Source organism: Scomber scombrus, chromosome 8 (genome assembly GCF_963691925.1).
Source record: "Scomber scombrus chromosome 8, fScoSco1.1, whole genome shotgun sequence".
NCBI classification, from domain to species: Eukaryota; Metazoa; Chordata; class Actinopteri; order Scombriformes; family Scombridae; genus Scomber; species Scomber scombrus.
Window position 1 is genome coordinate 12,271,229 of NC_084977.1, and position 15,143 is coordinate 12,286,371.

Consider the following 15,143-nt stretch of genomic DNA (forward strand, 5'->3'; position numbering starts at 1 on the left):
ATTCCTGCATGAGGGGTAAAATAAGCAAAAAGAACTCAGCACTGTTAAAGTCAAAATGTGAGAGATTCAAATTATCTTACATTACTCATTCCAGGCTACACGCCGGTTGTCAATTAGAACCATGCACTACAAACTTGAGTGACACTTACTATTTTACTTCTGCACCTCTTATATTCTCGGAACTGACTAAGTGACAAAGACGTACAATTACATAAAAGTCACATATAGATAAGATTCACATTTCATACCGCAGCATCAGCAGCAAGTGAGAAAAAACACAAGAGGAGGAGATGACAAAGTTTTACTTCCTCATCTTTTGTTCAACACAAAATGGAAATACATTATGAACAAACGATGAGCTTTAAACAAACAACACTTTTTTAAAAATCACAATGTCCTCTGCAGTAACTTTGACAGTACAGGTCACTAATGTACAGACATGTTGATGTTTATATTAAGGAAGTTACTGAGCTTTGATATACTTAGTAATTCATTTCACTGATCATTTTTTTGCTGCATGACAAAGCATTAGTTAGCAGTTAGATGTCACTTTCAGTTACTGTCTATCTACTTTAACTATAACATTACAATCACTTGATACAAGCCTTACACTGACAATGAAAACCACAATTGGAAAAATCTTGCCAAAGCAGGCTTGCTCTTTTTCACTCTGCATATTTTCAACCTGCTAAAAGTACAGGCCAAGTTTTCACTACATGTTTAGTACTTCCTCTGTATCTTACAGGATCTCGTCAATGTATGACCCTAAGACCACCCCTCTCTTTAGTAAAGTGACTGTGAGAAAGCCCTGGGCTGTGGGAAGCTGCTCAATGTTCTTATTTCTCAGCGGCCTACATTATAGGTTTTTATGTGGCACTGTAGAAAGTAACACTGCAGTTGACTATGAAGAGGCAATACCCTCCGTGCTTGCTCAGGCTCTACTTCCTGTGAAAAGTGGTTAGCAGCTCAGTAGTGAGTTAAAGAGAAGGAATTAGGCCAGCAGACGACGACCCGAACAATCACACAAATGGCCTCCTTAACAGGGTTGTAAAGGATACTGGTTTTGGCATGACATACAAACCAATGTTAAATAGGTTGAGAAAAAGGCCAAAGGAAAGCAGTGGTATTTCCATTGAAGTGGACTCTTAGAGCACAGAGGACAGTGGCTTGATGAAAGTAGAACATGGTGGGATTCTGTGTGTGTGTGTGTGTGTGTGTGTGTGTGTGTGTGTGTGTGTGTGTGTGTGTGTGTGTGTGTGTGTGTGTGTGTGTGTGTGTGTGTGTGTGTGTGTGTGTGTGTGTGTGACATAACAACATCAAAGTTTACAGGAAAAAACTGATTAGAGTAACCCCCAACCCATGAGTCACCTGGTGGAGGTACTTTGTTCAGTGAATTGTGTGGGTGTACTGAAACATGTCAGTAATGACAAAACTGCGGTTTAGAGGGTATTGGTAAGACGCTGTGGTACTGTAGAAAACATGTCTGAAAGACAATCATATAATGTTATGACAGTTTTGTTTTTATATCATGAACTGTTGTCAGCAAAGGCTGTTATTGACTTTGCAGCTTGAACTGTTTTTTTCTGGAGAATAACACTGAATATTGTTCTACTTTACCCAGCTTCTGTATAACTTTGAACTTATCATTCACTGCTGGCACTACATTCTCATTTATAAAATACAAGATACAGCTTGTATTGTGCCCAAATTGAATCTGATTTATATTAAAATATTCAAGTAATACATGTTTAAGAACTGTGAACTGCTGCTAGCATAACAAGTAGTCTAAATCAAAGGATAAGACTGGTGATATTTGATAACTTTCTTATTGTGTTTTTCCTACAAATCTCATGAAAAGACTAAAACCAACAATGCATTAATTCAGCTGACAAGTGTAGCCAAAGCTTTTGTCACAGACCCCCACAATGCACACATTACTGGTACCTTCATTACAATAAACATGGGTGCTGTAGCTTGTTTTGAGTCAATCCCACAAACACCACCCTGTGCTTACATCAAATGAGTTTAGGAGACACACTTACGGGCAAGATTTTGTGACATCATAACCAGTTAGGATGGCAATTGTGGTCCAATATGCAACTGAGATTCACTGAGAATACACTCTTCAGAGAAGTAAGACACATCTCGTGTCTCATAATTAAAATTGAAAATTGAAAAATATTTGCATATTAATAGATTGTGGATGTGTCGGTGAGGGAGAACAAGTAGATGTATGTTTAATTCAAAGAGGTAAAAAAAAAAAATCACATCAAACAAATTATTATTCAAAACACAGTGATTTTATATGTCTTAAAATACGTTTGTATAGGATCTTTAATTACCAATTGACAATAATCTGCAGCAATATTTACAGGTGTTTTATGAAATTCGTTCACCTTTTTAAAAAAAAAAGAAATATATTTGTGAGCTGTTTTTATAGATTTACATCTTCAGCAGGAATGAATGGGCTTAAGATCAAATGCCACAAACAATGACAGTTGGAAAGTTTTAAGGGTGACTAACGCATCATTTGTTTTTCATCTTTTTTTACCATATTAGTTGCCAATAACAAACATATGGAATAAAACCAGCTTTATCCTTTAACAGGGGAGTGCAAGAAGCAAGAACAGAGTTACAACCAGCAGTCTGATCTTCAGACAATCATTTGTTTTAAGGGAACATAGTCAAGTCAAGTCACATTTATTTACACAGCACATTTAAAAGCAGGACAGGTTGACCAAAGTGCTATACATAATAAAATCAGATAATAAAAACAGAATGGAAGACTAAAAACAAAACCACATAGCACAAATCAACAAACATAGTTAAGGCATAGAATAAGGGCGACAGCAGATATGTTTTCATATCTGCTGTGTTATTCCCTCTCAGACAGATGTGTTCAACTTAAACACAATAAAGAGAAATCATCTGCAACGAGCATTCAGGATGTGGGTGCTGCCACACAATGAGAAAGTGCAAGTTGTAAAAATTATGCAGGCCCACCATGATATACCACAACGCTTTCTGAGCAAATTCATTTGAACCGTGATACTGAGTCATCCTCAAAGTATTCCAATTGAGTCAGAGGTGTGTGCACAATACAGTCAATCAAAGCTCAATCATTTCTTTCTATAGAATTATCAGTCCTTAATTTATAATTTACCTGCAGCTGTATTATTTGAAATGTATACTGGATGTCATTGTATTCATGTTAACACCTTCCTGTTACAGCTGCTGGGTAGTAATAAGTCTATAACTTTCCTGTGTGTGTGTGTGTGTATATGTGTGTGTCTATGTTTATACGTTTACTTCTCATCCAAACTACCAGTCTGATCATCAAGAATAAAAAATATTTGATATATTTCTACCTCTTTAATAATCTGTAGACTTATTTACTGAGACTAACCTGACTGTTGCAACATGACAGCTTGTGGCCTCTGTGGTTACAGTGAGTCAGACAGAAAAGTCTGCTGGATTTTTCGACAAACACAAAGCTTATAGCACCGAGGCCCCCCCCCCCCCCACCCCCACCCCCCCACCCCTGATCTGGACAGCCCCCACACTCGGTACACCATAATAAAATCTTCAGCACAAAAAGCAGAAGAGTGATCTTGTACACTGTAGTCTAGTGGTTTTCCATTTTGGTGGTACTGTTTAGTGCGGTTGTGCTTCTCAGATCAGATGTCTTCACAACTTGGGGTAAGAAGCTGTTTTAAATGATAGAGCTTAGAATATGAAGACACACCAATGGGAGATCCTCCTGTTATAATTTGATTTGGTCTCACTACGCTCTTGAAGGATGGGCAGGATGCAGCTATTGATATTCTCAAATTACCAGACATGTTATGTTTGTGACACAACCCAGACACTGGTTGAATTTCTCCTTCGGCTTGGTAGCTCCACTGGCTCTGAATGACTTCAGATAAAGTAGAGGGAGGTACAGAGGGCCATGCCTAAAGGCCTGAATCACTGCTTCTATGATAATTCATTGTCATAGTGCATGGGTGGAATACCTAAATGATGTCAAATTAAATAATTAAATGGTGGACAACACATACCGATTACAGAAGCTTATTTACAATCCAAGGGTGCACTCAATGGTGATTGGTCCAGTGGGTATGAATCATAAACTGTATAAAAATAATGGACGTAGCCACCGTGACGTCACCCATTGGATTATGGACTCATGTTTTGAAACCTTGAGTTTGGCATTTTGACCGTTGCCATCTTGGATGTTTGGAGCCAGAAGTGATGAGAAGTGAGCATAATTAGAGAAGAAGGTGGAGCTGACACTAACTCTAGTCTGTAGCATTAGCTGCTAGCCTGATTAGCATGAGCATTTACAGCTAACTGTGATATTGTTAATGCTAATGCTAATTTTGGTTAGCGATAAACAGACTAAAACGCCCTAAATTATACCCTGCTTTATCATCTAATTTAAATGAAATGGGACCATATTTGACAAAATGTGCACGATGCTGTATTGAAAAAGACATGAAACTAGTGATTTATGCCATAATTAATCAAAGTCATTCCCACATAGATCTCCATACATTCAGACTTCTTTTTGAAACCAGCAGTCGCCCTGTGATGGCCATTAGAGTCACTTCTCCATGGCTTCACTTTTCAGACCCGTAACTATCAGCTTGGTAAGAATTCATCTTATCGTCTTGTGTGTAATGTTAATCATACAACTACCCTGGTTCCAAAATGAATTGCCGCCCTTTTCTCCAATTTTTTAAGAAATAACCACAATTGGCACATAGAGCCATTAGGCCAGTATGTGTTTTGAGGACAGAAACAATTGCTGAATACATATTAATTTATTTTCTTAGCATTAGTGGAGAAAATGTGATGTTTAGTTACTGAGTGCATGGCATTAACATGAGAGGTTGTTAATATGAGCACATCTTAACATGATAATATTTAGCATAATATGTTAGCATTAATGTCTAAATATAGGTGAGGCTGACAACATCAATGCCAATATATAGTCTCTCTGAAATTTTGTCTGGGTCAGAGCATTGTTGGATGGACTATGTGGAGAACAGATAATAGCCTAATAGCCACTCAGGAATTGGGCCCTTGACAAAATGGGCAATACACCAAAGACATTGTTATTGTTTAAAATGATTCTTAAAACAATAATGATAATTAAAATCCAATTTCCTAAAAGAAGTCAAAGATGTGTGTATAATGTGCATTATGTTTGACCAACAGTGACTACTTACTTGTCTAATTTAGAAAATGTGTAAAAAGCAATAATGTAACATCACTTTCAAGCACTGGCAGCATCTTGTATACCTTTTCATGGGGACTGGACCAATTCATAACCCCTCTCTAAAATGTATTACTGGGGACTTAATGTTTTCAAGTGCTATAGCCTATATGCTTTGGGGAGTTAGAGAAAAAGAAATACAGGCAGAGGGCCCTCATATACAACAAAATCCATTGTGCTCCTCAGCCAGCTGGAAAAAGAAAGGGTGCACTTTATTTTTTCTTCCCACATACATGGAGAGAGAGTTTCCATGCTGAGAAATAGACATATTTACTGAACAACTGTGGAGGATGTCAAAGGGTTAAGGTTAAGCATGATTTTTCTACTTAAGTTTTGAGTTTTTATTTTTTTCAACTTCATTTATTAAAATTGTGTTTACAAACTATTAAATGTAATATTTTAACAATCGTACATGTTTAAATGATTGTCCTCACGTTTTAATACGCACAGCTGTTTAATAAGTCTAATATAAACCAATATATAATTAAATGTTATATGTTTGGCCACCCTGCGCTTTTAATCAATGTGCAGTAACTTAACAAGCACGTTAAGTAGGGCAGCGGATCCAAAGTGACTCATTTCAGTAGCACCTGTTGGTTTGATCGCGACCACAGAGCTCTCCATGTGAAGGTGCCTGATGCGTTTCCACAGCTTTAAACAGACAGCGAAAGGACACAACCCGATTGGCTGCTTGCGTACAGTAAATGTGTGAGACGCGCAGCAGCTCTGCTCTCTTCAGCACCGCTGATTGTGGCTCACAGGTAGGCGCAGCATTGTTACAACGTTTCGTAAACACCTTTAAATAGTGTCTGAGTGACGCTGTACGTTTCTTTGTGTGTGTGTTGCAGAATTAAACAAGCTCTCCTCAAAGCTTATCCTGTCTTCCAGGTCATCCCACAGGTGTCATCATTTCATTGAAGGTCAGTGCGGAGAGTTTAACTCTGTTACTTTGTTTAATCGCTATGTTGAACTTGAATTAATCGGAGACGTTATGTTATGCATTATGTAAAGGCCACAAGAGTTTGATATGAAGTTTTGATATGAATCAATTGTTTCAACACATCTAAAGATCACCCTGCCTATAAAACGTACTTGAAAGACCACGCCAACACTTCGTTGTTTATTGCTGTAAACCAAAAGAATGATTTAACTTGGTGGAAGACGCATTAAAATCCAGGAGCTCACGTAAATGATGCATCAGTTTTTTGTTCAAGTAAATATATAGCCCATAAGTGACCTATAATAAGCTAAATGTGAGGGTTAAAAGTTGTTGTTTTTTAAACAACTTGTGCAGTAACGAACTTCTTTCATGAAGCAACACTATAATGTTGAATTATCATTAATGATGCATTCACTTGTGCTGCATTTTAATGTTGCAGCTGTAGTTTTTAACTTATATTTCCTACTTTGAAACCTAAACCTATCAAGCATGTTGATAAAATCTGCACCTGCAACGTAATTACTGCTCTCAAATGATGCGGAATTAACAGTTCAATGTTTCCTTTATTTAAAAGTAACCTGCACATAACAGTTTACTTAGGCTGAATACTACTGTGTTAAGTTTTATACACCACAGAAAGAAAGAAAGAAAGATGACTTTAATTTTGCCCCCACCACCCCCAATCCCCCACCCCAGTCTGGTGCCATGTCCAGCCCGAGTAGCCCTGACGGTCCTGGGGCCGCCACTCCGTGCCAGCCGTCCTCCTCAGTGGAGAGCAGTGACTACGTGGAGCCTGATCCAGAACCTGGACTCCTCATCCCCGTGTCCCGGTCCCCCCTGTTGACTCGACGTCTCCTGCGTTTACGGTCGTGCAGCGGCCCCGTAGGCCCCGTTACGCGCCGCAAGAGGGAGATGGTCCCCGCCGACCAGAAAGATGACACCTATTGGGACAAGCGGCGCAAGAACAACGAGGCAGCCAAGCGGTCCAGGGAAAAGAGGAGGCTGAGCGACCTGATGATGGAGAGTCAGCTGCTGGCTCTGAGTGAGGAGAACACTCAGCTGCGGGCTCAGGTGCTCAGCCTGCAGTATCACAGCAGCCTGGCTACAGAAAACAGCAAACCTTCAGCCTCTGGTCTGTCCCTGTCGCCCAGACCGGCTGCCTCCCTGCAGGCAGGCCTCTGGGGGCACAGCAGGATCGACCCAGCTCGTTTGAGGCCACACGAGACAGGTAGCCACCCTTTTGTAGCTAAGCTCTCTTGTTTTAGAGGTGCTGGTACTGGTTTTGATCCACAAAGTCCTTACAGTGGCCTTGTTTCTGGTAACTGTGCCACACAGCAAGGCATCTTTCCCCTCTCTGGACCGGGTCGCGTCCTCTCTCCACGGGCAGCAATGGAGGGCGGGAGGTCAGCGGAGGCAGAGATGGATGCCCAGCGGCAGGTCAGCTCCAGCGATGACCTTCTCGAATCCACCGATGCATCCTCCCATCCCAGCTCTTGCATCCGAGCATTTCTGCCCACACCTGGCACACTCCACCAGGCCTCGACCCTCTCGTACCCGCATCAGAATTGGCTGGTGCCACATCTGAATCACTCGGCAGTGTGTAACAATCTCCTGCTGCCTTGGCGGTCCTCCTACCTGGCCCCTCCAGCCATCTACCCCGGCCTGCCTCTCTACGTACAGGAGAGACGGGGTCAGGGCCTCGGTGTGGATGCAGACATTCACAGGGGATTTAAGAGCCGATCCGGCAGTGCACCTGCAGGGTTGTCTCCACTCAGGATGCATCACCTCAATCCTGATGGACGCTAGCAGGACAGTTTGACTGTCACTTTTATTATAAACCGAGAGAATAACAACATACTGCAACTTTTGACGTTGTGAGAAAAATGTTATCACTGCTGCTTATCATTTTAAATGTTTGCTTTTTGCCTATTGTCAATGAATAACCTCCAAACACGACGTATCAATTTGATAACACGTAGGCACGCCTACAATTTAATTTGTTGGACTATTTGATCATAATGAAAATATTTTTTTCCGAACAGCATTTAAGTCAAATGACAGACAGTAGCCTATAATGTACAGAGTGTATTTGAATGCAGCGTATACTGTCAGACTTTCTGTGGCTTGAAATAAATGGAACAGTGGTTACATTGTACGCACGGATCAGTGCTGCTAGAGAGCCACAATAATGTTGTAACAATAATAATACATATGTTTTTTAAAATTATATTATGACATTAAATTGGTAGCTGAAGATGCAGAAAGTTACTCCAGGTCTTTGTTTGCCGCATGATTTGGGACATTAAAGGACTGAAAATCAAATGAGTGGATCAGTTTGAACGTATGGTCGGTTGAAGTTGAATTGAGGTGAATTGAAAAGGTGGATTTTGACCGTTTATCTGCGGTGTGAAGTAGCGGGGACTGAAGCAACGAAACTGGGTGCATGTAGACCTGGTATTCCCCTGTATCCCCACTGCGTGATTTCCCAGCAGACTGATTGAATGGAAAACCAAACGTTGAACCATTTATTTGCAGGCTTTGCAGCTCTTGACATGCTCCACCTGCATCTGCATCTTTATTTGTTTTTGTTTAACTGTTTAAATGCGACTGGTTTAAGGAAAACCTGGGGGATGTGCCTCCCTTACCGAAAATGCCAATCGCTTAATCTTGCAAAAGTTGGGAAATATGCGGCTGACTGAGAAAATCAGTTACAACCCCTTTATGTGGTTTGCATGAAAAATAAATATTTTTTTCCCCTTGAGGAACGCCATGATGATCCAAAACACGATGAGCCTCTAACTGTTAGAACCGTATTTTAATTAATGCCAGTTCATGAAGCTGCAGACAGCAACATCATCGGTTGATCCGTCTAAAAGCTTTCAGTTTTCTGCATGCTCCGCCGGAAAAAAAAAAACATCTTAAATGTCTATTCTCTATTCACTGGCGTTGTAATTATAAAACAAATGAATCCAGGTTGATTAATTATTACAAGTCAACTACATTTAGCTGCTCCGCAGGCGTTTGTTTTCACTAACGTTTTTGCACAACAATCTGCAACTTCATTTTGTAAGTTAGGCTTAGTTTTAATTTTTAATTATTGCAGTTGTTACAAAGAATTGTAAAAAAAAAAAATTAAAAATTAAAAAATAAAATAAAAGTGGATTTATTGCTGCTGGTCATTGTTTCAGCTTTGATTTCATGTGCAGCGACATCGTGACAGGTTGTTGTTGATGTTCCAGCAGAGGGCGCTACAACACAATATTGGTGTCAGGATGCTGTAAATGGTGGATGCTCAGTTCAAAGTAGCAGGCTAATGTTTCCTCAATAAAAATAATAAAATCAGCCTCTCCAGCATGTTGCCTGTATGTATTTTTAATAGAGTAAAGTAGGGGGGGCTATTGTAGATTCAATCAAGTAGACACTTTTTATAATAGTATACTTTTCTATTTCAATAACATTTACACTGATGTCAAAGTTAAGAAGATATATGAGCTGGGATATAAATGTGTTTTTATCATCATCTAAAGCATTAGTGTAATATAATGTAATTTAATATGAAGTTTTCTGAATGAGGAGCTAAACATTTTACATTACGTGCACAAACGTTTGTAAAAAGGACATACCACAAAAATATTTTTCACACATTAAAACTGAAACATTCACTTTATGTTTTGCAACAACATAGGAAATGTCAGGAAGATTTTGTCTGATATCATGTCTCATTTTTAAAACCAACATCAACACAAAATAATTGTTTGCTGAGTGCAAAATGTCAGTCCACTAATTCATCAACTCTGAGTCATACAGTTGCATTTTTCCCTACTTTATTTAGAACAGGTTTATGTCAGGTGTAAAATTTAAATGTTTCAGAACTGCGTCACAGTTTTATCTATCGCACTGATAAAACTGACATAAGTCTGAATACACACAAATGTCTAGTCTGAAAACAATAGAAGTTTTGTTTTTAGGTCCTCCGGTGCATTTGTTTTTGTAACAATAACGGTTTTAAATTCATCACAACAGGAAGCAAAAATCTCACTTGTCTACATGTGACAGCATCTATACATAGAAATGGGGGTTGTAGAATTTCTAGCCATGACAAAATCAGGCGTTATAATTGCAATTACGAACATGTCTGACTATCGTGTACAGTATCACAAGTGGTCATAAAGTGTTCTGCATAAAAAATAGCAGTGGAAAATGTGTGGACACGTACGTCTCAACCTCGTCCAGACACTTCTCTTTTTTCTGAGAATCTGAGGCACCAAAGATTTATTTAACACTTACACAAAGAAAAAGTACGTCAACCTGCTCTTCTCATTTATTCTTTACTCTCTGAAGACAGGACTGTGGTCATATCATTTACATGAGTGCTGTGGTTTAATTTAGCCTCTTGTACAACCAGTTCAACTACTATACTTCTGCTGCTTTTAAGTTTTAACTCTGGAAAGAGGCAGCAGGTAAGTGCATAAAATGTAAAATATCTGTTTGGATGAAAGATGTAATTGCAGCTAAGGTGCAGCAAACAATACAGCTACAAAGACAATGACGCATTGCTTTGCTAGATGAATTAAATAATAGTGTGGCATCACTCTACTGTAAAATGTTAAACGCATGTTACTTATTATGCTGTAATTTCACTTCACAATACAATCGTTATTGCTTGCTCGCAGCCTCATACAGAGGGGATCCACTATCTGGGCAAGCCACCAACACCACAACACCATAAAGATCAAGGGGAGCAGTCAGACACTTTTTAAGTGACAGCAGAGGTGACACACAAAAGCAACACAAAGAGTCAGACAAAAGCAACACAAAGGTGAGAGGGTAGGCAGCAAGACACTATGGACTCTTGTCTGTTACTACAGTAAGCAGTCAATCGCATGACGCAGTCTCAAAGGACAGTTGGGTACATTGCCAGTAACTTGTTTTAGTGCTGGGGGAAAGCGAGATATCACTGAATTAGGTCATTGGCACCTCGGCAGCAGTGGACTTTTGCACACACAACAGCTCAAGGTAAGTCCATGAGCTCATTTTCTCAAAAAGTTAAATGGCATGTTAACAGTCGCTGGACTTGGGAGGAAACGGTTATGGTGTAAGTGACCAAAGAAGAAAGGATTTTTACGTACACACTAACATAAACTCGTGCTCATCAAAGCACAACATAATGCTGCAGGCTTTGGAATTAACGGTAAACTCAGTAAATTTTGGAGTCCTAATTTTTTTTATGTTACAAAAATGCAAGAGCAAGTAACCATGATTTCTAAATTTTTTAAATATATGTGATTAAAAATATAAATCTAGTGAGACAGAAGCTAAAAATGTTACTATACTTTCTGGTAAAGATTGTTTGAGGAAGAGGAAGTGTTACTACATTGTGACTTATCTGCAAATAACTTGCACATGATGTATTTCTGTTGTTTAAGTCTACGCAGTAAAATATTCACAATCATTTTTATAACTTGGCTAACACTCTAAATAACTAAACTTTTCAATGGTTAACATTTTATATACATAAAATCAAATGTATCTCATTTATTCGCAATATGGAAACCTGAAAGGTTACTTCGTTATCTGGTCGTTAAGTCAAAGTTGTAAATGTATGTGATGTGAGAGGAATTGAGACGAGAAAGTGTGATTCTAACGGCCTTTAACTCATTGATTGTTTTGACTTACACATGCCACATGAGCTCAGATTATCTCAATGATATGGAGATTACTGTATATTTTGATGATCCAAAAAAAAAGACGCTAATTGGATTTTTGTGGCCTAGAGACAAAAGTTTGTGTCATTTAAATTGTAAAATTAAAATAGGATTGTAATTCATTTTTAGCTTGTGATCATAAAAATAGACCTGCACATTGCAACTGTGCTGCGATGAATCCTCTGTAAAGTTTATACGTTCAGTTTTTGTCACTGTCAGAGGCATTGATTCAAACATATGATCATTTTTGAGACTGTAGCTTGTGGTGGTGGTGTTTCAGTTGCGTTGTGTTGTGGGGTGTTTCTTTCTGTCTTGAATATACGTATGAGGGGTTGACAGAATAATATATACACATTCAAATATGGTGTGCAAATGTCCCAAATAAACTATAGAGATGAGTCAACATACAAAGAAATAGAAGATGTTGGCTATTGTGTCACTCTGCATTGCACTGGTGTTTCCATTCTTGTGGTCAGCCAGTGTGAATTATCAAAAGGAAACATTTTTATATATTGGGTCTAGATTGCATAACAAACATGTACATAGCCTGAGATTGCGATGAACTGCAAACACCACATGAGAAATTGTTTGTTTATCATCGTGCTAGGGTCAGTGGTCAGTGGTCACTCGTAAGTGTCAGAACTGACACTTAACTGTATTTAACCCTGGAGTTAGACCTACTTAAAATTCAATAACCCATCTCACATTCTGACAGATACTGGACAGTTGTCATAATGTGGTTAATAATGAGGTTCTCAAAAGCAAAGGCTACCTGCAATATGTGACGACAAAGATTATTGGGGTGCTAAGAAAAATCTTGTACATGATCTCAATAGTAAAACCCCAGATCTATCCTGTGTGTAAAAAGAAAGATGTTCCCCATGTATCAATTTTTACACCATAACATTGATGGCTTAAATACTCTCTGTACCGAGTGTGAGAATATTTGAAAAAGTTAAATTGCTAAATATAGTTAGTAATTTAAAAAAGGTGAATGTTTATGCTTTCTGTTTACAGTGTACGAATAGTAAAGGGAAAGGTGTTGTGAAGTCCTGATCCTGTGAGTTTTTAGCAATGCCCTTCCTTAATGAGCAATTTAAACTACGGACTGTGGCAAATACTTTATTCCCTCAAGAGGCCATTCATTTACTCTAATTTCTGCAATGGCAGTTTAGAAGAAATGTGAACACTGAGGTGAAAAGCCACAGAATAAGGACTCACCAATTTTTGCCTCCTATGGGTGGATATTTTGAAAATGACTGGCATGGCGCCCAACAACACAACAACAGATGTTGGAGTGTGAGAAAAACGGATAGACACCAAAAGAAGAAGTTTGAGAGTTCCTTACTAAAAAGCAGGCTGGCTATAATTAGTCAATAAGAAACAGGTGCAAGTGTGCAGCAGAGTAGTTAGCAGGCTCCGCCTCAAGAGAGCCCTCTCTTTTTTTATTTTCTCTTTCTCACTGTCTCCCTGTATGATTATTGTGCTCTCTCTTCCTGCTGTTGCTTTTTTGGGGGGTTGTTTGCACAGAGTATAAAATGCCTTGTCTTTGTTTTACACACAAGTATGCAGGTGTGCATGTTCTCACACACACCAACAAATATGGGTTTTAGGGTCTACATTCTCGCTGGGCACAGGCTTGAATATTTTTAACCTGATGTGTGTTCTCACCACCACACACAGGGTGCATGGCCTCTTTGAAACTTTTGTTTTGATGCTCCTGGCACACTCTGACTAGCACATCAGAATATGACTGTAAGGTCAGTGAATATGTTAAGAAGTTGCTCTAGGTGTGAATGACAGAAATAAAAAGGAGAACTTGCAGCTAAACAGGACACTGCATCATAATTATTAAGGTAATCAACTGTGAAATTACGGTTTGGGCTGAGAGTGCTCAAGTTCCTCAAGTTTCATGTGTGAAACTGTGTGTTTAATTTGCAGCTCATTTATCAAGTGTCAAGTGCAACTGCTACGATAAAATACTATATGTCATCTGATGAACTTATCAGCTACTATCTCTTTTGCAAAAATAAGGTGTGAGGAAAACATCAATGAGTTTAAAGGCGTGTGTAAGCTCAGTGTGTGTGAGTCTGTGTGTGTCTTTTGATTGCACATATAGGGTGCTGGTTGTGGTTTCAACACAGTGTTCATCCTACTTGCATAGCTTCCATTGAAACCACGCACAAACCCACTCGAATGAAAGACAATTTAATAAAAGCTACCAGCATTCCCCTCACAACTGTTTATTCAAAATATCTTCCTGTTTGTTTGTTTTTTGCTCTCTGCCTTAAACAACAATATGGACAAACACTGACTGGCTGTCTATGCTTTCCCACACTGAGCAACAATGAACTGAGGCAAGTAGATAAAAGAGATGAAGGAGGGGAAGTGGTGACTAGGTGGACAAGTCAATCAAAGAGGGAGATGGGGGAGATAAAATGAGAAACACACAATGCGTTGCCAGACTGAAACTGAACTAAAGAATGCATACTTTTAAAAATACATGCTGATGTTGAAAAGATGGCGATTTCAATAAGAAAAGCTCAGTTAATCACCTCTCAACTCGACGGAACCAAATGCTGGGTACAGGAGCAACTCTGGCCACAGAAAACCATGTGCAAAATGCAGTTCCTGCAATACCAAGAAATGTCTTTCATGTTTACAGTAACAGAGAGGTATTTGTACCACTTGAAGTTAACTTTATATTTCAAATGACAACAACAAACCTACAGCCTGACTAATGTTAGATTATGTGTGCAAACTCTCAATAAGCCGTGGTGTAGATCAGTGCAGTGGCTATTGCAGCTTTTGTTTTGTATAACTGCATATGGCGGCGTATTTGTCAGCAAACACATAAGTCCACATTCTTTACTGTCTACTTAATGTTTCCCGTCACATTTTCTAATGTGGTCGACTAGACAGGTAGGTGGTGAGGTTAGGTCATGAAGAGGGGTTTGAGTGTTGGAGGTGCTAAACAGAATTAGGTGCAACTGAGTGTGTTGGTTTAGCTTGTGCAGCTTCTCAGAGGAAAAAAACAGCTTTGCCTGCTTTTGTGCTACAATGGTAAGAGACTCTTTTCGATTGTCAAGCTTTACAGGCCTAAAACTAACAAATAAGTGGATCAAAGTATATTTACTAGAGAACAATGCACAAGTCAAGGTAAATACTGTATAATATACTTCCATAATGTGCAATTTAATGGAATTAAAAAAATAAAATA